The sequence below is a fragment of the Adiantum capillus-veneris genome, chromosome 30 (assembly GCF_014529385.1).
Source record: "Adiantum capillus-veneris isolate H3 chromosome 30, ASM1452938v2, whole genome shotgun sequence".
Taxonomy (NCBI): Eukaryota; Viridiplantae; Streptophyta; class Polypodiopsida; order Polypodiales; family Pteridaceae; genus Adiantum; species Adiantum capillus-veneris.
The window spans coordinates 63,751,583-63,779,117 of NC_140960.1; the positions used below are offsets into that span (position 1 = coordinate 63,751,583).

Below are 27,535 nucleotides of genomic sequence, written 5' to 3' on the forward strand. Positions count from 1 at the left end.
ACTCAAAGTTGCCACGTGGAATTGTAATGGATCTATGTGCCTTGATGTGGGTGCTTTTGAGGATAGTTTTTTGGGAAGAGACATCGTCTTCTACTCTAAGACACAACAGGCCCCGGGGCAATCTATGCCTCACATTAGTGGATATAGATGGGAGACAGCCTGTAGACAAGAGACACGATCAGAGCACAGAGGGCGGGGCTCAGGAGGACTGGCAGTGTTATTCAGGGAGGAGTTGCAGCCATTGATACATATAGCCCGCAAGGATGAGCAAGCTAGGTACATGTGGGTGAGATTGAGAGCAGAGACAGGCAGGTATCTTTACATTGCTATTTGCTACTCCCCCCGAGTACGTCAGTTTATGCACCACCCAGAGGACAGTCCCCCTTCTCTATTCTAGATGATGACATATGGGAGTTCTCTAGAGATGGTGACATCATCCTTCTAGGGGATTTCAATGCTAGGACTGCCCATCATCAGATAGTATTTTATGATACTTGAGAGGAGATGCTGAGAGAGTTGGATGTTGTAGAGACAGGCCTATCCAGACTATCACAGGATGAAGAACACATTGAGTATGGACGACACTTGATAGACATGGGGACTGCACATGGGTTGGCCATCTTGAATGGCCTACAGAGATTTCCCGCTGCGGGGGGTTTTACATGCTTTCCACACAGTCATGGAGCCAGCACAGTGGATTATGTCATGGCACAGCCAAGTCTCATCTCTAGTATCTAGGACCTCGCGGTTGGACCCAGACCTGTTGGTGTGGCAGTGGATCATGCTCTTGTGTCGCTGACCATTTCCTTTCAGTTTAGTGTAGCACACAGGCTACGGGCAGCAGCCCCTACTCGCTACACCTTCACGCAGGAGACGGACTCTGTATACATAGATGGGATCTACAAACGCCTGTTTGTAGAGGAGCCAGGGCGACCTCTGGAGGAGCTTACTACTATACTGACACAGACACTACGTGATGCAGCAGCAGAGGCATACCCATATACCCAGCCTGAGCAGAGACGTCGTTCGGGGAGCATGCCCCAGAACAGTTGGTATGATGAGGAATGCCGGGACACTAGAGCTAGACTTCAGAGGGAGGTGCTTTTGGGGGACATCGCTCATAGGCAGTCACAGATTGACTTCTGACGCCTAGTACGGCGGAAGAAGAGGGCATTTTTGGCTCGTCTAGAGAAAGATCTATACCAGCTATTCCTGAGTCAGGACTCACGTGAGGCATGGAGGCTCTTTCATGAGCACTCCCCCCCTCTGCCATCACTTCTACAGAGGCCTGGGGCCAATATGCATCATCTCTGTACACAGTTCCTGAGCAGCCCCCCCTTCCCGACCCCCCCGATCCATGCCCACACACATGTGCTTTTTTCACCGCTGAGATGGTGAGGAAGGCCATTGACAGGATGAGGACTGGGAGAGCATATGATCATGATGGCTTACTGGCTGAGCATTTCACGCATGCGAGAGATTTATTAGCAGAGCTTCTAGCAGTTATGTTTAACCGTGCCATGTGTGAGGGCTTGCCTGATACTTGGAGCCTATCTACTATTGTACCTATCTTCAAGTCGGGAGACCCTATGGAGCCTGGGAACTATCGCACTATCATGATTGGACACACATTGCCACGGTTGTACGCATCTATTCTTGAGTAGCAGCTGAGTAGATGGGCAGAGAGGGAGGGGATACGCGCAGCTGGGCAGGCAGGTTTCAGGAGGGGTTTTTCTACTCTTGGCCATATCTTGACACTCAGAGCCATCATTGAGGAGGGCAGATCGCGTGGGAGACGGATCTATTGTAGCTTTGTGGATTTCCAAAGCATTTGACACAATGCCCAGAGCTAGATTGATACGCAGATTACAGCAGATGAGAGTACCCACAGACGAAGCTCTAGCTCTTTGACACTTTAGTGGCTTCTGCATTGCTTTATGGAGCTGAGATTTGGGGACCTTCACTGTATCATCACGGGAGGATAGGCTGCAGTGATGGATGGGGGGACATGGAGAAGCCTCTGGTCTCTATGATCTCGCGGCTTATTAGAGCCAAGGCTTCAGTACCACGTGCTATTGTACGAGCAGAGCTAGCTGCCCTCCCCACTGGTGGTTGAGGCGCTCACCAGATCTGTCTCCTTCATACACCGCATGTGGGAACTTCCCAGAGACAGATATGCACGCCTTGCACTTGAGTCCTCTCGACAGTTAGCCATGCATGGAGATACAGCATGTTGGTTTCAGGCGCATGGGTTCAGCATAGACAAATTTCCTCCCTTCCAATACTCACTGGATGCGCCCTCTCTGACTCTTACACAGTCCGAGATCACCAAGCTCATTCGCCAGGACTTGACTCAGCTAGACACCAAGAGGACATGGATACAGCCAGCACAGGAGCTGGGCACGAAGATGGCTTTCTACAGAGAGCATCTCCTCCAGCTTATGGAGGATGGTTTTGTGACGAGGCCCAGATACATGGACACCCACTTGTCTCATTGGATACGATGTGCTATTGGCCAGATACGCACATCTTCACACCAGCTGCGGATCGAGATTGGGAGATACAGCGGAGTACCAGCAGAGGCGAGAACATGCCCCCTGTGTGACATCGAGCCTGAGACAGAGTTGCACTACACATGCCGCTGCCCCGTCTACTACGAGATACGAGGCCGCTTCCATTGCTTGTTCAGAGAGGGCTGTGGACTATTCTCTAGAGTCATGCGGTACGAGGATCAGAGATGATTGGGTTTGTTCTTGCTCGAGCTGCGCAGACACAGAGAGAGCCTGATGAGAGAGACAGATCACAGACTTCTTTAGAGCTGCCATTGGACACCCGGAGGAGTTACTACCACAGCAGAGCTCGTCGCTTTACACCAGAGGCATACTGATCGACCGAGCGACTGAGTTGGGGAGATCCAGACGCCCACGACTGCGGAGGACTACACAGCATCGACGGATGCTGCATCAGAGGATTCGGGTCACTTTGGCCCGACATGCACGACGCCCGGTCAGACTACTGGCCATGGAGGAGATTGATGACATCCGCCAGCAATCGATGCTGGATCTCATGTAATCTAGCTATCTGCCTAGTCCACACCTAGCAGTTTAAGATTCCATAGTATTTTATTTTGTCATTTTGTCATTCTGTCATTTTGTCGTCTTGTTACTCTGACTTTGTATGAGAGCCACCACATTGTAACTTTTTGGTCTCATAGGTCACTTTGGCCTTTTGAAGACGTTAATATAACATTTCATTTCATTTCTCTCTCTCTCTCTCTCTCTCTCTCCTCTCTCTCTCTCTCTCTCTCTCTCTCTGCGCCTAAAATCCCTCCCCACTCTCTCTCTACGCTTGGGCTGGCGGGGGGGGGGGGGGGGTAGGGTTGGTGTTGGAGCGCTTAGGGTTGGGGTTGCAGGGAGAGCGCGAAGGGGGTGGGGGGGTTGCAGGGGAGCGCGAGGGGGGAGAGCGAGAAAGCGCGTGGGTAGCAGTGGGAGCGGGAGTAGGGGGGGCAGGAACAGGGGGAGCAGCACGAGGCGGGGGCAGGAGGGCAGCGCAAGGGCAGGAGCAGCGAGAGAGAGAGAGAGAGAGAGAGAGAGAGAGAGAGAGAGAGAGAGATGGTGCAAAAACATTTGTGTAGTAATGGTAAGTGAAATTTTTGTTTCTGGCCGCCTTGCAGGTGTTTCTTAGAGGAGACAGTGTGGTCCTCATTCAAAAACTACCATAGGCAACCAATTCAATTCTTTTAAGGTGAAATTGGAAATTCATCATTGAATTCTATTCACTACACTGGGGTTCACTCAATTGAGTGGCTTACAGGATTTTTATTGTGCACGGGGGATCAAGTAGCCATGCCTTCGGAACAAAATTTTGAATACACCTGCATTAACCCATACGCAGCGAAATTCGGCAAAATAAGGTTCATAAGCAGTGTAAAGCATTTGATTCCAAATATCTAGAGCTTGTAAAGCTGAAGCTTGCCTTTACTTCGAAGGCTGAACTTAGATAAGTTGAATTGCTGGCAGGAGGTAACATGTCCATAAGTGGAAGTCTAATGAACGTTTTTGTAGCCCTGTTATATGTAATCGATAGTGATATACAGTGGAAACGCACCCAATCGACAACAAAATGTGCAGTCTTCCCAAGTTGCATGCTTTCAAAGATTTCACTGTTGAGTGTGGGACAAGGCTTTTATTTAAAGCTATTTAAAGCCTTGGTACTATTAACTGTAGAGCCTCAACTGATTCATCAATTAATAGCACTTTTCCTTTTTTTGGCTTTGAAAAGCAAGCAAGGGGCAATAGTCGTACCCTTCTGATATGTGTGACTGCCTTTGAGACGTACAGTGGGCGACCATCTTTCAACCTCGTCGATATCTATGCATAAACTTGCCTCCCTTAGCACTTGAGTACCTTTTTTTATTTGGAGCATCAGCTCAAACTGTTATCTGGTTCAGTCTCACTTAGATATTCACCTTACTTTCTTGAATTTTTTCATAAAAGCCAAGATTCACCATACTTTTCTCTGACTTATTTTATAGAAGCCAATTTTATATTATCACATGTTATGTCACACTAGAATTACTTATGCATTCTATGGTTTGGGAAAAAACGAAGATATGACGGCGAGACTTTTCAAGGATAACCTTGTTGGATGATTATCTTGGTCTACCACACAAAATCACATTAGTCGTGTGTGTTATTTAATTAGGAAAGGGAAATGGTACACTATTAAAGCTATGGTTGAAAAGCAATTGAGTTTGCAGGCCAAGGGACGAAGTTTTAAATTCACTATTTCTCTATCAACATTCATTTCTTCTACTAGATGGAATGTGGAGAGGATGTACTTGTACTGAGCCTCTAGTAAAGAACATTGATTAATGTATGCATTGGGTGCTGTGAAGATCTTATATATAGAAAATTCTACCTCCTCACATGGCCTATGTAGTCTGCTTTCGACTAGTCAAGAGGTATGGAAGGTTGGAACCTTGGTTTTCCAAGGTTCCTAAAGGCCTCTTTGGATGCAAAAGTCATCTAAGGCTCGGAGATCCCCTCTTGCTATCCAATCCCAACCATATTAGTAGTGTGTTGCATAGTATGAACAGTAATAAATACAGGGGTAATGCCCTTGCACGAGATGTGAAGAGGCATAGGACGGTCACAAGGGTGTGTAGCTTGGCACACCATAGATGGGGTCAAGCTTGGTTGGTGTTTGGCCAAGTGCGAACAGGCAAAGACTCTTTTATATAAATATGGGATTCCTATCGTTAGGTGGATAGTTCAATATCAATGCTCCTATGTCAGAGAGCTCGCTAGGGAGCTCACCTTGAGAGGTTTAGGAGAGGCGTATGACACCTACAATTCGATGGTATCATAGTAGTTAGTATCCTTGTGGTGGGTAATGATGCTACACATAAGGTGATGTCCCTCCTCTGTGTTTCTATGAGATCAAGGGAAAGTACATATACATTTTCTTCTTATTGTGATTTGAAAGATTCTTTCTTAGGTTCATTGATAGAGATTACGTAATTGATGAGTAGGAATGAATTTCCTGTTCAAGAAAGCAATGGAGGACAATTGTTTGAATATTTTCAAAGCCATACAAACTTAAGTTTCATTCATGTCAAGTTTGCATATGTAATTAAGTGGAACTACTTGTTTATGATTGTTGTAGAATTTTGGTTTAAACCGTCTTTAGGAATAGCAACAATACAAAGATTGCAAATCAAAAGCTACAATATAGTGGGCTAGAAGCCAAGGCAACCAACTTTCACTGCTGTCGACTTTGCCAAATTTGTTCATATGCTCGTAGCTTAAAGGTACACAAACAATTGAATATAGCCGAGGTTTGCAGCCCATTGTAGCAATGGATGTAACTAGAGGCTAAGCATCGTTGCGCAAGGAGAGAATAAACGTGGGCTTGGAGCTATAATAAATTCCCTCAGAGGTAGCATATTGGAAACATAACCTTGCATGGGAACAGTGACTATGTGAGGATGTGAGCAAATAGTCTAAGACAACAAAGAAAACATTAAAATATCTTTGAAATTCATGCTAAAGTATGAACCTCAAAAATTATCTAATTCAATGAGACAAATTGCTTAAATCACATTTGTAAATTGTTAACATGAAAGAAACGTAATTGCACTGCTCTAACGTCAATATGATGTAAAAGTACATCCTTCTAAAGGTGTGAGGATACCACATAAGACATTCTAATATCCCATTGATACAAAATAAGAGGGTGACCTCAATCATATTTAGATTAATAATTCTATTGTTATTGACTTATAGTATGCACATTTGCTCCAATGCAAGGTTGTAACTTCCTACCAACTAGACTGTCACACTCTAAAATGTTAATAACTAAGAAATTCAGCAAGACAAGGAAAAAAGGAAAGGGTATGTCCAACAAGATGTTTGTCAGAAACCTGACTATAGAATTGTCTATGTGAAAATTTGTTTTTAATAAATTCATGTAAGAAGATAAACGATTATGATGATAACTTTTAATCCCCTTTGATATTGACTATATTGCTTTAGAAACTAGGGATTTTATTTTTCTCTCTAACACAACTCTCCTTCCAGTTTCATGAGTTTGTCACTGCTTGCTATAAGTTCTTTACAGATAGATAGCAAAAATAACCCCCACATGTATCATATTTGGGGTCATGCCAATATTATATGTTGAATGGTCAAGTCTTTTGATTGCTCGATGCTATGTACTCTTGGTCAATTGCCATAACTAGCAATATATAGTTGGGAATTGCTTGATAAGACCTAAGAGTATTTATTACCTCATTGCCACCATAAGGATCACTATACAATTGAGGAATGGCTCACGTTCTACATTATAATCATGTACTAGCCTACATGTGCGTTTTCCTTCTCTTGCGTATTTATTACCTCACTGCCAATGTAATTTTGATGAATTTTGTCTCAAACCATAGGACTGCGATTAAAATAAATAACTAGTTCGGGGTGTCTTTGAATTTGATTTTTATTTAGACAACGATAGTAAATTCGATTACAAATATGCTAGTTTGAGTGACATCAAAAAGTCCAATGATCATTGTAACATGCAATTAGACTACTAGATCTACTTGTATGTGTGGTTGCTTGATAACCGTCTCCTTCTGTCACTATGATAGTAAAAATAAGCTCTCCAAAACATTGGTTGTTTGGAGACTTCATCCACATTTTTGTGTGACTATATACAAAGTTTACCAACAAATCCTTTCTTGCGGAGTGTGGGACAACACTATGTCGGTTCATGTTTTTTTCTCTCCCCTTCAAGCCACAAAAGCTGCTTTCTAAAGGCAATGTCTCCATTACAATGACAAGCATAAGCCATAACTATTTATTTTTGTGTCAAGCTTCGATGTGCCTCTGTCTATCACTCTTATGTAATTGCTTATATAATGCTTTTGTGTCATGGTTTTTCCATGTACCTGATAATCATACATACTAAGGAAAGCTATCGCGCACAAATTAAAAGAGCACAAAGGATCAATAACTCCCATTCAAGTTGTTTACATACCTATGGATTGTTTGACTGACTCCACCCTCGCTATGACCGTTGGACATTTAGATGCTACAACTGTGCTTTTTCGTAATTTGCCACACTACAAAATTGTAAAAAGAGTCGTTACAAGTCTAAGTATAAATTATGATTTAATTTTTTAATTTTTTTTTGGTGGTATACTTACTTCTAGAGCTTCTTAAGCATGCACAAAAAACTTTGGTACTCTCTCCTTAACAGGCAAACCCTTTATCTAGCATACATTCTTTGTCAAAGCTTCTCTATCAAGCATTAAGTATTGGAGCTCGCTAATTCAATGTTTCATTCATGCACTAAAAGGAACTCCTAATGTAGATAAAGATAATTGTATTTGAAAATGCTACTTAAGGTTTTGAGCATATGTATATGACATAAACTTGATGACTATAATTAAAAGTTTGGGGGAGAGGGGGGGAGTAGAATACATGGCACCATTTACTTTTCGTTTGAGTTGTGAGCAAACAAGTTTAAGGTGACAAAAAAAACAATGTGTCATTGGAATTCGATCTAGAGTATGAGCACCCAAGATGCTCTAATTCAATAAGAAGAATTCAATAGGTCAAATGGAGTTGTCCTAGTGGTAAATGTGAGGGGCTCTAAGCGCACGCACTATGGTTCAACCCCTGAGACATGTGGGTGTTAGTGAGTGGGCGCAATCCTTTAAAACTAGTTGAAGCGAAGCTTCGAACGGAAAAATTCTTAAAGCACACTTGTGAATGTATTAACATGAAAGAGGTGTGATTGCATTTCTCGAACTCACATCAACATGACAAATTGACATCCTTCAAGGAGAGTGAACATATCACAGTTTAACTTTGACAGATGACATTCTAATATCCATTACTATGAAATGACACGGTGACTTCAATCATTTTTTTATAAATAGTTCTACTATTATTTAGTTGAAGTACGAACATTTGCTCTAGCTCAACATTATAACAATTTTTGTACCCTAGGAATTATGAACATATATTCTAACAACATAGCCAAATAACCCCTCATATCTATTTAACACGTCTGTCTGCTTGGGTGTGTGAACACTTGCTATCAAGCAGACTCCAACACACTACAATGTTATGAACTAAGAAATTTATCTTGAAACGTAAATATTAAAAAAAAAAACTCTTAACAAGAATTGTTTCAACTTTCTATACTACCTAGCAAAGTCAAGCACTAAAAGAAAGCTAGAACAAAGCAAAAGTAAAATTGTTTCAAGGAAATAATACTTCTTCATACACATATAACACACACACACATATACATATACATATGTGTGTGTGTGTGTGTGTGTGTGTGTGTGTGTGTGTGTGTGTGTGTGTGTGTGTGTGTGTGTTATATGTAGAGATTGATTGACACACGCTCGGTTGATCTGTAAGGAGCAAAATGAATTTTCCAAAATACAGGAGGTGAAAACAAATCGTGGGGCCAAATTATGTTCTGTTGTCTTATAAGTCAACCATTATTTTTGCATAAACATTTCAAAATAATACAACCTAGCTTAGCAAGTGAAAATTAGCATTGATTTAAGCATTTTGTTATTGAACTTGCTTCACTTATCCTACCTCAATGATGATTCCGTTTTGAATGAGCTGACAAGCTGTAGTTCCTTCCAAAATCTACAATATCAAAATGCAACCTTCTCTGTAGGGAAAGACAATTGACAAGCTTTGCTTCGCAATATGGTATCTGCATGCCAAACTCTCAATAACTATAGAGCACTTGATTGTATCTCCCTAGTGGTTGACCACCTTAGTCTCCCATCCAATTTTGCAAGGAAACTATTGATCCACTTCCCCCTTTGCAAGTCCACATTGTTGGTTTCTTGTGAACACTCTGCAGTGGAAAGATAAACACAAACACATGAAGGTACATAAACCAAGTTAGGGAAGCTTTATGGGAACCATAGGTGCACTTCATTGTTGAATGCACATCCACCTCGATTCTTATTTTGGTTGATGTGATCAAGGCACTATCAGGCTTAGGCCAACCAATTTAAATCAAGCCCACAACTAGTAGCCTCAAGCCGATATTGCTAATTAAGCTCAAAGTAAGTTACAATTATTTGGTAAAGCTGTCCCGAAAGATTTGATCTAACGGTAAGGCTTTGGCCTATGAACCTATAGGTTGTGGGTTTAAAACCCCCGTTGGGTCACACTTTGAAAGCATTGTCGGCCGTTACACCATCTCCCATCTCAAACGCTTGAATGCCCAACTTGGTGGGTCAACTCCGTTGATATGAAGTTGTGAGTAGAGCCAGGGTCAAACAAAATGAAGGCATCATGCTCCCTTACCTTTCCCCTAGCATAGGAGAGAGGTGCACCTTTGCAATGAGAATCCTCTTTTGGAGCTTCGATGGTGGAAGCTCTAGGAGTCTCATTGCAAGCATTTTTCTTGGGGCAAGAACGATAGCCATGTCCTTGCTCCCCACACTTAAAGCACTTATGGTCCTTGCAAAGGAGAACAAATAGTATTTTGTCATTTTTTAACACAATCACGAATCCCAACACTTTAACGAAGCTTCTTTCAAAGGTAGTGGAAACCAAACAAGTGTAAGAAAATACCAAAGGTGTACAATGGGAACATGGTATTTAAGTTTCGACCGACCTTAGGAAAGGTTCATCCAATGGATGCTATGGAACATAAGTACGATCCACATCATTGGACCAAACTGCAAACCTCAAACATTGCATTTCCTGGAGTGTGTTGCAAAAGTCAATGTGCAAATGCCCTAAAGTGTCTCAATGAAAGTTGTTCCAAATTGGTAAATTTTGGGAAGGAAAAATACATTCCATTTCAATGGCGGTACGCTAAAATTTCCTTGCATGGGCGAGTTTTGACGGATTTTAAGGAAAGCTTACTTGCCCCTATTGTGGACAACCACCCATTTGTTTGCATACATGTGATTGCTTCATATATTATGTCATGCCAAGGGATGAAAGCATGAGCAGATTGATGGTACATCAAGAAACTCACCAACATGACATAAGGAATGGTACGTCGAAAGGGCTCATCTATAAAACCAAAGAAATGGTTGCATGAGTTCTCAGTGTAGATAGACATGCAGACGTACGAAAGGTACAAATATGTGTCGCAATGAAATTGTGACAACAACTTTGATGCAAAAGGGGGGCTCTAGCCATGTACTTGGCAAGTAAGAATTTCTAAATGTTGCTGAAGCAATGGGTCCCTTAGTGAAGGACAATTGGTGAGGATGATTACTTGTTTCTCTTGTTTGTGCATCATATTTCAAAGTAACTTAACTTTGTAAGACAAGTTTCGAAGGTCCGTGGCAGCAACAAGAAATGCACCAACAAAGGAGAACTTTGGTGTGGACTCCTTGCTGCAACTAAAAAGGGATTGCACATATGATTTTTTTCATAAAAGCAAATTTCCCAGACTGCATCTAATGTGAAAACTGTCCGAAAAGAGGAGAAATGATACAGGAACAACACTTGCTATATAGCACAAACTGTAGAAGACTGTAAGGGAGGGATTTGCAAAAAACGGCACTGACAAAAATTGTGCACAAAATGACGAAATAGCATGCACAATACTGCCTGTAGTGGAAACGGAGGCCGAAATGAATTCGAATCAGAAATCTGAGCAAACTAAGCTCTTCGAATTTACCTGAAATAGTTGTCGACTTGCGAACGCTCGCCAAAGCTCATAGAAATTGAAGAAAGTGAGCAGGCATGTGTTGGAGTTGCTAGCCCATTTTCATGGATCATAGTTCTTGTGGTGATTTGACAAAAGTACAAGCAGTGGAGCACAAAAGCAAAAACGACAACAAAGACCGCATCGACATCGACAACTAGGTCATGTCAGGGACGACATTCGGAGGGGGAGAGTGTTGACCACTGGGTCAACAACACGCCATAACTCAACACAGCCTTATTTTCTTAGAGTTATGGAATGCTGAGGATTATGGTTATAAACATCATTTGTAATAATTAGCTAGTCTAGTTGCAGAAGCCAGGGTGCAATGGCACTTCCAAATTGTAAATACAAAGCCATTTTACCCCTTGAAGCCCATTTTTAGGTTTAACCTATGGTAGCCTTAGTATATAAGGTACCTAGAGGGACACCTTGTGCTCACCTAGTGTTCATGTTGTCCTTGGACGCTCGAGTGCATCCTTCTCCTAGGGTGGATCAACTGAGGAGGAGGTTCCTAGCTGGTTGCTACGAGTTCTCTCTGTCCTTCCCAGCACGTGGTGCATCAATTAGGTGGTCATGGTGATGCCTATGCGTGGCTCTTGCCCGATGGTACGCGGCCCTTGTCCGACCATGTAACATGGCTAATATTTGGAAAGGGATAAGCACCTCCCCCATGTGGGCCCTCTGGTGTGTCGAAAAAATTATATATTTGGTAAAGCTAGAGAAAAGATTTGTAGGTCACATTCATACCTTAGGTCAGTTATGAGGTGATGAGATTTTCTCAAGATGGCGAGAGGCCAGTGATTCTCCTCTCAAGTAGGAAGGAAAGCTAAAAGGACACACGAGTGTAGAAAAGGGGAACATGTACTGGCCGAAAGAGCTGGACAAATTCTTGAAAAGAAGAAGCAGAGGACCACCAGAAGACAAGCCAAAAAGTTAGAGAGCAGCAATCGAACGCGGAAGAAATAGAAACATAGCCAAATTTTAATTTTGCAAAAACCAATACCAAATTAAGATTATGGTATTAAGTTTTAAGATGGAAAAATAAAAAAAATTAGTGCATATTTTTTTTTAAATCCCATTAATTGAATATAAATTTTCATCAAAATAAGGATTTTCATAGATTGCAAGGTTTATGGATACGAAAAAACTTATATAGCAAGAAATCAAGCTTTATAACTTTGTTATGAGACTAAATTGTTGTTATAATTTAAAAAACCCAAATCTTGAAAATACTCATAAAGAGAAAAAATTTGGTCTTTCAAGGGCTCTTTCATTACTATAATAAGGTTATGGAGCAAAACTTAAGGTCTAAATATATCTAAGACCAATACCCATCAACTAGACATTTTTCAAGGTTTCAAACTCTTAGGTATCTTGTACTTTAAGCTCATTCAAAAAAATATATAATGCTTAATTTCTTGTAAAAAAATATTGCTATAAAAAACTAATAAAAGTGTATAAATTTTCCAATCGTGTCCATATAAGATATTTGTATACAAACAAGTGAGATGAATGGAAAAATCTAAAATGGACTTTATTCTAAGGCTAATCTTTTATAAATAAATAATAATAATTACAATAAGATATAAATCACCAAAGGTAGCTTGCATAATCTACTACCTTAAGTAATGGAGTAGTAGATTAACTTTAGTATATATACATCATAAGGCATTGCAAATTAGATGAACTAAATCTTTTATGTGATCGTTAATTGAATTCGTAGACATTGCATATTTGATCCACATGACTTTCTTTATTTAATTCTAGTGACAAAGAATTTTTGTTTCAATTAAAAATTACAAAACTTTCACATATATAAGTAGTTCCCATGGATTATTGCATGCACCTTGCTCAATTTTTTCTTACACTAGAGTACCGGTTTTAGTGAAACATCGATTGTTGTTTTGTATCGGTACTTTTCATGAGTGTAGTTATTATTGAGGTTGTGTAGATAAGTGACAATTATAATTTTTATGGGTACTTTGGATAACATTTTATAAGATTGCAAAAGCATTTCTTGATAAGTTTTTTAGATTTCATGTGTCATTTTATTTAAATTCGTGAAATATTTTTTCGTACCAAACTAGTGTTAGAGCGTGAAGATTACGTATTGGGGCAAGAGGAAGAGGAATATCCATCTCACGTTTCAAACACTATGTAGAAATGTTAGAAAGTAGGTAAAATTTGTCAATTTTCTATTTTGCCGAGCCACTACAAGGAAAAGAGGCAAGGGTATATCTAGCAAAATGATTTTAAGGCCTAAACTCTAGAAGGGTCTATGTAAAAAAGTGTTTTTAATATATTCATGAAAGAAGATTAACGGATACAATGAGTGGAAATATAACTTTCAATCCCCTTTGATACTAGCTTTCAAAACATGGGATTTTATTTCCTGACATAGCTCCCCTACAAATTGGAACTTAGGTTTTTGTTTGCTCTCTTAACAGAACTCTTCTACAAGCGGCATGAGTTTGTAGCTACTTGCTACCGGTTCTTTTAGGATAGGTAGCTAAAATAGCCCACAATTGTATCGTATTCGGGCTCATTCCCAACGTATGTTGAATGGTTAAGTCTTTTGATAGTTCAATGCTATGTCTGCTAGTAATAACAAGCAATATATAGTTGAGAATTTCTTGATAAGGCCTACTTGTGTATTTATTACCACATTGTCACTAATAATCAATATACAATTGAGGATTGGCTCATGTTCTACATTTTAGGCATGTATTCCTTCTCTTGCATATTTATTACTCGTTGCTAATGTATTTTTGACGATTTTTGTTAGTGCGCCTTTGAATTTGATTCCTAGTTTTCATTTAGGCAATGCTAGTAAATATGATTACAAATACGTTAGTTTGAGTTACATCGAACACAAGTGATAGTGTCCAATGATACATGCAATATGCAATTATACTACTCAATATACTCTTCGGTGTGTTGGCTTGATAGCCATCTCCTTCTTTGACTATGACAGAAACACTAAGCTCTGTAAAACATTGTTTCTTGAAGACCATTCACATTTTTATTACTGCCGTAGGAATTGTTTCCTAGATGTAATGTCTTAGATGCAATGACAAACATAACCCAACGCTACTTATTCTTGCATTAAGCTTCAACGTGCCTTTGTCTACCACTCCTCTTCTCTCTTATCAAAATGCTAATGTGTCATGCTTTTCCAATGAACGTGATAATCAAACATGCTAAGGAAAGATGTTGCACCTAAATTAAGATAGAACTTGCTTTTAGCAATTTGCTACCCTGCAAATTGGTTTACTCATTATTCTTTTCTTAATGGTGTTGTACCCGCTTCTAGAGCTTATCGCAAGCATACACAACATCCACTTTTTTTGTGACTCATACAAAGCTTGCCAACAAATCCGTACTTAATGAGTGTGGGACAACACTTTGCTGGCTTACATTTCTTTCTCACCCCTTCAAGCCACATAATTGTTTTCTAGATGTAGTGTCTCAAATGCAATGACAAACATAACCCAACACTACTTATTTTTGCATTAAGCTTCGACGTGCCTTTGTCCACCACCCCTCTTCTCTTATTAAGATCCTCATATGTCATGCTTTTCCAATGTAAGTAATAACCATACATGCTAAGGAAAGATGTTGCACCTAAATTAAGATAGCACTTGCTTTTAGCAATTTGCTACCCTACAAATTTATAAAGCATGGCTTACTTATTTTTCTTTCCTTAATAGTGTTGTACCCACTTCTAGAGCTCATCAAGCATGCACAAAAACTTTGGTACTCCCTACTTAGCACGCCGCACCATTTGACAAGCAAGATCTTTATCTAGCACACAATCTTTTAACAAAGCTTCTCTACCAAGCATTTTAGTGTTGGAACTCACAAATTCTTCAATGTTTCATTCTCACCCACCAAAAGGAACTTCTATTGTAGGTAAGGAATACAGTGTTTGATAGTGTTACTTTAGGGTTTGATCACTCCCTATGTTCAAGTTTTGCAGACTGGTGCTCGGTCGTGAGTTTCACAACTCACCACCATGCAAAAGCCAATAATGCGTACCTCGATGGGCAAAGCGAGTTAATAACTCACCAAACAAGGAGCTAAAAGCATATCAGCTCCCACAGCAGACTTTGCCATGCCAGATAAAAACAAGGTAAAAAATCAATCAGGCCTACAGAAGTGGATGAGAAAGTGTGTGACACCTGCTACTCAATGCTTCTCTTTATAAAAATAGGAAAACAATGTCAACTATCTCTGACAGTGGCCTACATATACAAAAAAAACAATGCTTATTTGATACCTCTCATACACGAAATACGAAGAAAAAGCTTGTCATCATAACTTGTGATGTGGCAATGATCACCAATGGTCCACAATTGCTCCCAACAGTTCCAAACTTTACTAAGGCCTTATATAGGGTACAAATCTTGAGTAAAATCTAATACGGAAAGTCTATATGTGGCTACTTTTCTTCTTAGGAATAGGTCTACAATCAAGCCAGCCAAATAATTATAACTAATATCAGCAGTGTTATTCCATGTCACTCATCTAACATGGCAAATAAGCTGATTAAAAAATAACAAGATTTTCTTGTTTGCAGAGTGTCGAATTCCGCAATTCTGTATGGTTTCTTCAAAGAGCTTACAGTTTTGACAAATCGAATCTAAATGTCAAGTAATGCTAGTAATGAGCTCCTTCCCCACGGTCATACCAAAATAGTTGAGGATGCTTCAGGCCAAATATCAGCAGCGTAGAAAAGGCAAACCTTGATCTCTTGATCTTCTACATTCATCTGTTTACACTTGGCAATGCAATTCCAAATGAGCTTGCATTATCTTGTGCTTCGATATGGCAGCATCTATGTCAGACAAGACTCTTTAACATCCGTGTAGCCATTCTCAGCAATATTCCATGCTGATAGAATAATGACTTCAATAGCTGCTGTGCACAACAATAACCACCTCGATGAAGAAATTTTGCTTATAACTCCAGCACAAGATCACTGCATCTCGTAACCAAGTAATTTCATTAATTGTATACATGGAAACTGCAAACAAAGTAACACCGTCATTGAGACCTGACTTGCCTTTGTCTTGCTTAACTAGCTGGGTGCCTTGGCTTGCTGACATGCAGTTGGCCTGTCATTTGTTCTGTTTATGACGACGGCTTGACCTCTTACCACCACCTTCTCTTTCATCTTGGCTGCTCTAAGACCTCCTTCAGTCTGCATCAGTGCTATGGATTAGCTCACAAGCCGCATAGAGAAGTAACAGGTTTCTCTCTCTCTCTCTCTCTCTCTCTCTCTCTCTCTCTCTCTCTCTCTCTCTCTCTCTCTAGCACATGTGTGTGGGCATAGCTCGGGGGGGTCGGGACTCTGGAAGAGTCGGCTGTCCAAGAACTGTGTACAGAGATGACGCATACTGGCGCCAGGCCTCTATAGAAGTGATGGCAGGAGGGGAGGAGTGCTCATGAAAGAGGCGCCATGCCTCACCCGAGTCCTGACTCAAGAATGGTTGATATAGATCCTGCTCTAGTCGAGCCAAAAATTCCCTCTTCTTCCGTCGCACTAGGTGTCGGAAGGCAATTTGTGACTGTCTATGATTGATGTCCCCCAAGCTTTGGACCACTCTCTAGAGTCATGGGGTATGAGGACTAGAGATGTCTGGGTATGTTTTTGCTCGAGCTGCGCAGACACAGAGAGAGCCTGATGACAGGAGAGGCTAGCCAGTCTCGGAGACAGATCACGACTTCTTTAGACTGGACATTGGGCAGCCGGAGGAGCAGCTACCACAGCAGAGCTCACATTCTCCTCACACCAGAGGCACGTTGATCAATCGACCGACCGAGCTATGGAGATCTAGACGCCCACGACTACAGAGGACTACATAGCATCAACGGAGGCTGCATCAGAGGACTCCGATCACTTTGGCCCGACATACATGACGCCCGGTCAGACTATTGACCATGGAGGAGATTGACGAGATCCGCCAAAGACCGATGATGGAGCTTCTATGATTTAGCTCTTTTGAGGATTGTACACCCTGCTCATCTTGTATCAGCCTTTGTATCAGCTCTCACCCATTATATTGCCACACGCACACCCACATTGTGTTGTAGTAGCCCCCAATCACTACTTTCACCCCCCTGCTCATATCCTACACAGTTTCAGCTAGCTGCTTAGTTCACATCTAGTAGTTAAGTTTATAGTTTTTCACTTTACTTCATTTTATTTTTGTACCCAGACATTGTATTACATCCACCAAGATTGTATCAGTTTGGTCTTTTAAAGACGTTTAATATAACATTTCATCTCATCTCATCTCATCTCTCTCTCTCTCTCTCTCTCTCTCTCTCTCTCTCTCTCTCTCTCTCTATTTCGGGGATATAATCTTACACAATACCTAGTGTGGGTGGTGGAGGGCCTCTCTCTCTCTCTCTCTCTCTCTCTCTCTCTCTCTCTCTATCTATCTATCTCCCCCTTTTTTCTCTCTCTCTCTCTCTCTTTTACCCAAACACTTTATCCTTAGGATAAAGGACACCCATAGAACCTATTTGTTGTAAGGGATGTCGCGGGTATGCTTGGGACAAAGGATTATCGTTTCTTGGAACCAAAAGACCCCACTCTCTAACCAACTCAAACCGTCGGACTCCAAGAATACCTCCCACTCCCAAAAAGGACCCCACCACTCTTACCAACATAACTATACCACTTCTTGGAAAAGCAAGGCATGAGAGGACACCTCTCTATAAAGGACAGAGAAGAAGAAGGGACAGGCTAGGCTTTTTTTTGAGGGTACTACTACCACAACACTTTCACCTCATGGATTCCTCCTCTCAGGTCATTTATCACTTAAGAGTTTTTTTTTGCATTAGGGTGACATCAATAACAAGTGTGGATTTCTTAAGACACCTGTCTTCCACCAACATGTACTAACATTCTCATGTTTTTATTTGTGGTGATGGTGACAGGTAACCTCTGGATCTGCAGCAGCAATGCGAAGAGGAATACTGGAAGCTCGAGAGCGAGATCTAGTGACCCGACGATCCACGCTCTCTAGCTCCCTGTGCAACTCTCGAAGGATGTCCTCTTGCTCATCTCTAATCCGTGCATCGACCTCCTCCGCAGTAGGATCTGCCACCATCTTCAACTCTGTGGGATCCACCTACAATGACAAGACAAAACATAGTCCATGATTCAACACCGTCTTTTGATCATTGACTTGTTTTCATAAATGTGCATGTAAATCTCACCTGCTTGGGTGTCCCCAAGGCATGAAAGCTGCGCACAAGCCGCATGTTAGCACGGCAATAAACCAATCTCTCTAACTGCTTGGTGCTAAGACAATTGCGGATCTTCGTGTGAATAAGAGAGTATGCACTCCAGTTGCGCTCGCATGCCCCAGCTGAGCAATCCTACAGCAATTCAAATAGCGAACACTCATGGGTCACAAGTGTCACGTGTGACAATATAGATTCATCATGCCATAAATATAAATTATAATTTAGACTTCAGTATTCACCTGAGAAAGGATGCGCAATGCAAGGTGGCACAACTTGGGAAGGCCCTGGCGTCCATAGTTCTGCCACCATGTTAAAGGAAGCTTGGTAGCTTCCTTTCTCAATGCTACGGACCTCACAAAGGTGGGTCCTAAACTGTTCATGTAGCTACTCATCTCTGAATCTAGAATCAATTGCTTATCCTCATCGTATGTAATGTTCAGATATTCAGAGTGTAGTGGGAGCAATGAAGCCTCCTCAAACAATTCTTGGCTCTTGTAGAGAGGATGGAGAACTGCAGCCATCCCATGGATGGGACGACGCATGAACTGCCATCGAGTCTCTACAATAGCCAAAATATCATCACGACTGCAAACAAAATAGGCACAGTAAGTATGTGTTTTGAAAAATTATAAATAGACATGTCACATGAGGACATTAGAGCACTTTGTAGTTTGTACTTACCGATCCTGTGTCAATGAGGTACATCCAGAAATGTGTGTCTTCATCTGCATAAACAGATGATACACCAACCCAAGTGTAGAGCCCTCAATGTCTGTGACCCGTAGAAGTACATACAATGGCTGTAGAGCCACTGCCAAGGACTGCACCTGTGTCCAGAAGGTCTCATCAAGAACCTTTCTTTGAATGTACTTGGTCGCCTCTGACTGAGAATGGTGCATCAATCTCCACTTTGGATCCACAACTGTCTACAACAATGGATCTCTCAATCTAAACAGCCTCTGAAGCACCAGATACATGTATGCAAATCTGGTCTTCGAGGGACGCACCATGTCTACTATGCTGTGGCTCCTGAAGATTGCCAAGGCGTCGTGTTTTTTGCGGAAAAAAGTGGTAAGCTTAGACGCTTCAGACACTGTAGGCTGCACCCAGGGAAGTTTGCCTATGTCCTCCATGAGAAGGTCTAGGCAATGTGCAACGCATGGTGTCCACACAATGTGCTTGAACTCAGCCTCCACCATATCCCCCATGGCCTTGCAATTGGAGGCATTATCAGTGACCACCTACAATGAGTCATGACAAGATATTAAATGAAGTGTGGACATTATTACGTTGGACAATGTATGCAAAATTCAAATGTGCATGCCACATTGTCAGGAATCAGTATCTACCTGCACGATGTTCTTCTCCCCAACCTCCTTCATGGCCTGGCGAATATGTTTGAAGATGAACTCCGCAGAAATGCGTTCTCCAGCTTTCCGTGCATCCACGGCTCGTAAGAAGTATGTTCCCAAGCAGGAGGAAACAAGGATATTGATAATGTGGCGCCTCCGCGTGTCACTCCACCCATCAGAAAGAATAGTGCATCCAAATTGTTGCCACCCAACCTTCATTGGAGTCAATGCTCGGTCTATGATCTCTTTTTGGTCGTCAAGCATGGTAGTGCGCATCTTTTGGTAGTCAAGACCATTCCAGGAATCTGTAGCACCAACTTGTGAAATAGCTCTCACCATCCTCTTCCATTGATCAGTCTTCAACACATTGAATGCAATGTTGCACTCTATGAGAGTCCGCGCAATCTCCATCTCTGCAACTTTCTGTCGCTCTTTTACCCATGAATCATTGTGTACACGTGATGGCAATGTGGTTTGCCTTGGGCCAGGTACACCCTCAACCCCACCTGCACTTGCTGCTGAAGCACTAGCACCCTCATCCTCAGCCTGTGAAACAGGAGCTCTCTTTCTACTAGTGCCTGCAAATGATGGCGCTGCAGACGCAGAGCCGCCAATATCTCCAAGTAATGCATCCTGCAAGGCATCCTCTGCTGCTGTTGCTGCTGCACGTGCTCCCCCTGACTGTGACGATGCAGTAGATCCTGGAGGAAAATGCTCCAAAATCAAGGCATCCCTCAATGCTTGCGGGATAGTCTCGCAACCCCCACAATGTCCAGTGGTGCCAATACCAGTGAGGTGCTTCAAAACCCTGGTAATTGTACTGGTCATCTGCTCTCCGCAGTACTTGCACACCCAAGTGCGAGTCCCTGAACCTGCTTGGCCTCCTGTGTTGACAACTCTCAGGACATTGGTGTGCTCGGCCCAAAGAGGATTAGGTCGACGAGGCATGATAACTCTGCAACACAATTAACGCAAACTTCAAAGTTGAATACAAAACTTACAATCTTTCGCGAGGTCACGACTCTAGAGTGCCTCCTTCAGGCTTGCTGACTCCAAACACAAAGGGAGGGAGGGAGGGAGAACCTTATCGGCGGCGTTCCACATTTCCATTGTCTCTGTGCAGACACTGTGCAGACTCCTGAGACTGAGTTCTAACTTCTGCTACTCTGTAATGTGGTAATAAGATAGGTTGGCATATAAAAAGGCTCGCCCAAAGAGTCCGACCAGGCGGATAAGCAACCGACGGCCGAATTTTTTTTATAAAAAGCCATGCACGTACGGAATCGTATGGTACGTACGGATTCCGTACGGAAGTATCGTACGGTACGGAAGGCAGCCAGACGTACGTACGGAAACAACTATGCGACGTATTTTGATCTCCATGGGGAGCATGATGAACGGAGGATTCCGACTATTCCTCTCTATTTGCGCAGTAAGGCGCTTACCTGGTGGCACGACATGACAGAGAAGCCTACGACGTGGGCTGATTTTTGTGTGAAATTCAAGAGGGATTTCGCCAAAATGGACCCTTTGAAAGCTTATGCCAAACTGCAGAGTCTTTTGATGAAAACTCTGTCTTTTGATAAGTATACGACAGCTTTTAAAGAAGCGCTCACCTTCTGCAAGGTGGATTCCACGCACGCTGTGCACATGTACTTGCTGGGTTTACATGAAGATTACCGTTGGGCCTTAATCGAAGACAAAGTCCCGACTGATGTCTAGGATGCAGTGGCAAAGGCCACGACGTTCCATTTGATAAATGGAGCGAATTATGAGAAGAAAAGAACTGCAAACCATCAATCCGGTGAGGGCGCTTCGAGGAAGCGACCCCGATTTTAGCATAAGTCCAAATCACCGCCGAGATCTTCTCAGGAGAAGAAGAAAGTCAAAAATGCTTCAATTGTTGATGTAGTGAAGAAGGGGGCTTGCTTCGGATGTGGCCAGACGGGTCACCAGATCAAGGATTGCCCCAAGAAGAAGAAGACACAGAAACCGCAAGGTCGTCCTTCGGTTCAGATTCATGAGATCTCAGGTAACTCTGATGTCATTCAAGTTGAAATCCATCATCTAGTGCACAATCCATTCACTAATTGTACTTTTAGCACCAAAGTGTTTGGTAAGCACGATCTTCTCCGTTTCCCCCGGAAGATCAATGGTCACGACGTGACCGTACTCCTTGATAATGGAAGCTCACACAATTTTGTGGATGCAAAATTGGTATAGAAACTGAGCCTGCGGACGTGGGACAGTGACCATGAGTATCGCGTGAAGATGGCTCGTGGCGAGGATACGGATGTATGGAATCGGATGGCTCCAGATTTGTCGCTCGAGCTGGCTGATAATAAAGAGAACCTGGATTTCCACATCATGCGCCTGGACAGAGCAGATGTTATTTTAGGAATTCCATGGTTTTATGACAAACAAGACTCATTGTATATAGACTATGTACATCACTCTCTTGTTTTTGTTAAGCAGGACATGTCTCATGTATTTGTGTCGCTTTGTAATCAGATTTCTGTAAATAATGGTTTTGCAATACCAGTTGTTACTACTTTGGAAATGTATAAAGATACAAAGTCTTCTGATGTTGACTTTTATCAATGTGTACCATCTGCTTGGTTTGATTCGTTAGTGCTTGGTACTTCTGTCACTGAATTTTGTAAAAATGTTTCATGTTCTTCTGTTGAACTTGGGGATTCCGACGAATTCAACCTTATTAGACAAATCGTGACTGATTTCGAGGATGTTTTTCTTGATGATCTACCTGTTGGCTTCCGCCTTTGAGAGGAGTAGATCATGGCATTGAGTTGGTGGCCGGTAGTCAGCCCTTCTCAAAGCAACCCTATCGGTTTAGTAAAACCGAGGAGAACGAGATTCAGTGACAACTGAAAGATTATCTCGATGGGGGCTTTGTTCGCCCAAGTAAATCCCCGTGGGGAGCGCCAGTGTTACTTTCTCGAAAGAAGGATAGCATTATGCGCTTCTGCGTAGATTACAAGGGGTTGAATAAGCTCACTGTCAAGAATAAGTATCCGCTCCCACGCATGGACGATCTGATAGATCGACTCCATGGAGCATTGTATTTTACGAAGATAGACCTGCGATCAGGCTATCACCAAATACGGATCAAACTCCTAAGGATAGCATTATGCGCTTCTGCGTAGATTACAAGGGGTTGAATAAGCTCACTGTCAAGAATAAGTATCCGCTCCCACGCATGGACGATCTGATAGATCGACTCCATGGAGCATTGTATTTTACGAAGATAGACCTGCGATCAGGCTATCACCAAATACGGATCAAACTCCTAAGATAGGTTTCCATACGCGTTATGGTCACTATGAGTTTTTGGTCTTGCCTTTTGGTTTGACCAATGTTCCAGCTGCGTTTCAGCATATGATAAATGATCTGCTGAGACCGTTTCTAGGCAACGTCGTTGTTGTATTTCTCGATATCATCTTGATCTACAACCGAAGTTTGTCTGAGCACTTAGCGCATATACGCGCTGTTCTCGAAGTACTGAGAACTGAGAAGCTTTATGCCAAGGCTTCTAAGTGTGAGTTTTTTAGGAAAGAGCTTCTGTACTTGGGTCACATCATTACTCGCGATGGTATTCGCGTTGACCCTGAAAAGTTGGATAAAGTGCAAAATTGGCCCATTCTGAAGAATGTGCGCCAAGTAAAGTCCTTTTTAGGCTTTAGTGGATTCTGTCGCAAATTTTATCAAGGATTACTCTAAAGTTGTTGCTCCGCTTACGCAACTTTTAAAAGGAGGGGTGAAAGGGCCGAAGACTTCGGGTCCTCACCGTAAGGGTAATCCCCCTGTTGTCTGGAATGAGCGTCTCGACGAGAGCTTTTGGACACTAAAGCACTTGGTGACTACTCCGCCAATATTGCACATTGTGGATCCTAGCAAACCGTTTGTGGTTGAGACGGATGCTAGTGATTATGCTATTGGTGCGGCATTATACCAGGATGGACGTCCTGTTGCGTTTGAAAGTAAGAAACTTTCTGACGCTGAGATGAGTTATCCAACGTATGAAAAGGAACTTTACGCTGTAGTCCACGCCCTGAGGAAATGGCGGCACTACTTGTACGGCTCTACGTTTGTTGCATGGACAGATCATCATTCCTTGCGCTATGTCTGTGATAAGGGTGATCTTAGAGGCCGGAAAGCTAGATGGGTCGAGCTTATGCAAGAGTTTGACTTTGAGATCCGTTATAGAAAAGGATCAAGCAATCGAGTTGCCGATGCACTCAGCAGGATTCCTGAGGTTAATGCCTTGTCCATGGTTGAAATCTCGACGGATTTCTATCTCTCTCTTCGAGGGCTACGTCGTTCTGATGGCCATTTTGGCAAGATATGGAACGAGGTCGAAGCGGGGCATGACTTGCGTATAGGCTTGGGTGATCCGGAGACCCAAATGGGTTGTGCTGGAGAGGCGAGACAGTGACAATATTCCATTAGAGGTGGACTATTGTTCAGAAATGGAAAAGGCTGTGTGCCGGAAATCGATGAGGTTCGACAAAGAATTTTGTGCGAATGCCACGATTTTCCTAGTGCTGGGCACCCAGGCATCCAAAGAACTTTGGCTTTGGTCAAGTGATATTTCTATTGGCTAAGAATGCGCTCTTACATAGAGAGCTATGTGAAGAGATGCGCTCAGTGTCAGGTCAATAAGGGCAGAGCGCCTTAGGAAAGCTGGCCTGCTACATCCATTGGAAATCCCAGATGCCAAGAGGCAGAGTATTTCCATGGACATTATTGTTGGTTTGCCAAATACCTTACTGCTGGCTGCTGGCAAACCACCTGCAGCTGTCCTCCTCGTTGCAGAGAAACCCTCGCGCTCAGACAACAGCCCACAAGACCTGCTCGCGCTCAGACAGTAGCTTGCACAGCATCCTGCCAGACCTTCTCGCGCTCAGACAGCAGCCCGCACAGCCTCCCGCCAGACATGCTCGCGCTCAGACAGCAGCCCGCCAGAGAGAGAGAGAGAGAGAGAGAGAGAGAGAGAGAGAGAGAGAGAGAGAGAGAGTTTTTAGGCATAGAGAGAGAAAGAGAGTGGGGGGAGGGGAGGAAAAAAAAAAGGGACGTAGAGAGAGAGAATCCACGAGCGTACATGGAGAAAGAGGGTAGGGAGAGGGGGGGGGGGGGGGGGGGGGGGAGGAGAGAGAGAGAGAGAGAGAGAGAGAGAGGATCTGTGAGCGTAGAGAGAGAAAGAGGGTAGAAAAAAAAAACAGCTTTGTCCTCTTCTTCACTTCTCTATCTCTCCCCCTTTCCTTTTGCCGACTTCAATCATGAGAAAACAAAATGGCAAGGATGACCCTATGGAGGATGCCATTCAAAAATGCAAAGAAGAAATGAGTGAGTCCATCAACAAGATCAATCGCCACCTCCTAGGTACTATTAACGCACTCGACGAGCGCGTGGCGACACAAGAAAGCACGATACATACACTTGAGGATCGTGTGAAGGCCCAAGATGAGAAAATCGCACTACTCAAGAAAGAGCCTGAGGATCGTGTGAAGACCCAAGATGAGGAAATCGCACTACTCAAGAAAGAGCTCGCAGAGGTGAGATCGCAAAACGTCCTCGAAGAGGGAGAGCTTCAACCCTCAGTAATTGAAGAGCTTAACATGATTAAAGAACAAGTGCGGGCCATCAAAGAAGGTGGGAAGCAACAAAAAGAAACGACGACCTCGTGGGTAGACATAATCTCAAAGACCCAACAAAAAGCAGAAAAGGCCGAAAAATGGATCGAGATTGTCAAGAAAGAATAGGGCAAGGAATCATTGAGGAGAGCATTAGAGACTAGATCGAGAGCATATGCAACCTTGGGAGGACCGGAGAGGATGTGTTCGCAGGTTCAGTCTTTTTGACACTCTAGTGACCTCAACTATGCTCTACAAAGTTCAGGTATGGGGACCCTCGGTAGACCATCATGGGAGATCTGGCAACACAGATGTATGGAGATGTATGGAGAGACCTCTGGTCTCTATGATCGCTCGGATGATTCGGGCGAAGGCCTCAGTGCCGCATGAGATTATATGAGCCGAGCTAGTAGTTGCCCCCCCCCCCCCCCTCCTCGTGGTTGAGGCATTGACTAGATCAGTATCCTTTATCAACAGTTTATGGGATCTCCCTAGGGATAGATATGCTCGGCTTGCCTTGGAGTCATCTCGACAACTAGCACTACAAGGAGATACAGCATGTTGATATGGACAGATGACAGCATGGTTTTAGGCACATGGTTTCAACATGGATAGATTGCCTCCGTTTCAATACTCCCTAGATGCACCCTCCCTGTCTCTCACACGAACAGAGATCATCAGACTCATACGCCAGGATTTGACTCAGCTAGATACAAAGAGCACATGGATACAGCCGACACAAGCGTTGGGAACGAAGATGGCCTTTTACAGAGAGCATCTTCTCCAACTCACAGAGGACGGTTTTGTGACTAGGCCTGCATACATGGATACGCACTTATCTCATGGGATACGATGCGCTATTGGGCAAATACGCACATCCTCACATCAGCTCCAGATCAAGATTGGCCGATTTCGAGGGGTGCCAGCAAGGGCCAGGATATGTCACCTATGTCACTTAGAACCAAAGACAGAGCTGCACTACACATGTCATTGCCCGGCGTACTATGAGATTCGCGGCTGCTTCCACTGTCTGTTCAGAGAGGGCTTCGGACCATTTTCTAGAGTCATGAGATACGGGGATCAAAGATGTCTCGGATTGTTCCTGCTGGAGATACGCAGACTCAGGGAGAGCTCGCTGAGGACATCAAGGGAGAGAGAGTCTCAACGACGAATCACAGATTTATTTACACAAGCCAAGGGAGAGGCAGAGGAGCAGTCACCACAACAGATCTCAGAGCCCACCCACACTAGAGGTATGTTGATTGATCGAGCCATGGAGCTAGGCATATCCTGACGCCCACGACCTCTAGGGATCTCCCACCATCGACGAAGGCTGCAACAGAAGATACAGATCACTCTAGCTCGACATGCAAGACGCCCAACCACAGTACTCACCATGGAGGATGTGGATGAGATTCGACAGCGACCGATGAGAGATTTCATCTGAACCCACCAACCCCCTATCCCCCCCCGCAAATCAGTCTCAGATTCTTTTTCTTAATGTTTCTAGTGTTAGTTCTTTGTACTTTCCGTACTAAGACATGATATCAAATTCACCAATTGTAACTTTTTGGTCTCATAGGTCATTTTGGCCTTTTGAAGACGTTAATATAACTTTTCATTCTCTCTCTCTCTCTCTCTCTCTCTCTCTCTCTCTCTCTCTCTCTCTCTCTCTCTCACACACACACACACACACACACACACACACACAGTCTTTTTTGAATTGTAGTTCTCACATCACTTGAAAGAGGCTTGACTTTATCAATAGAGTAAAACTGTAATTAAATGATCTACTGAAAACCTAGATTTGGGTTGTCATAGTTGGATGACCAAAGGGAGTACCTTTGGTATATACGCATGGGGGGCTTACATACTTGACTCTAGAGGTAGTAGATTGACAGGCCTAGATTAAAGATGGAAAAACTCAATCAGGGTACATTTGATGGATATGGTGTGAATGCAAGATATTGAAGCCAACAGATGTGGGAGGAAATTACTTGTTAGGCTCCCATTTCAGTAGAGAGAGCTGAAAATTAAATGCTGATAAACGGGGCAGCCTTG

General features: G+C 42.9%; 1 protein-coding gene and 2 long non-coding RNA genes across 6 annotated transcripts in view; 1 reads left to right on the forward strand and 2 right to left on the reverse strand.

The window, feature by feature from the left end:
* LOC147418084 (uncharacterized) overlaps positions 1–27,535 on the reverse strand; it is a 130,786-nt gene that overhangs the window by 35,463 nt on the left and 67,788 nt on the right. The gene's annotated exons all lie outside the window — the stretch shown is intronic.
* On the forward strand, positions 3,675–4,265 carry LOC147418085 (uncharacterized). The gene is made up of 2 exons (XR_015187328.1): positions 3,675–3,744; positions 3,814–4,265. It is a non-coding gene; the product is annotated as an uncharacterized LOC147418085 (long non-coding RNA).
* LOC147418086 (uncharacterized) lies at positions 15,508–17,503 on the reverse strand. The gene is made up of 2 exons (XR_015187290.1): positions 16,277–17,503; positions 15,508–16,192 (listed from the first exon to the last, which is right to left on the reverse strand). It is a non-coding gene; the product is annotated as an uncharacterized LOC147418086 (long non-coding RNA).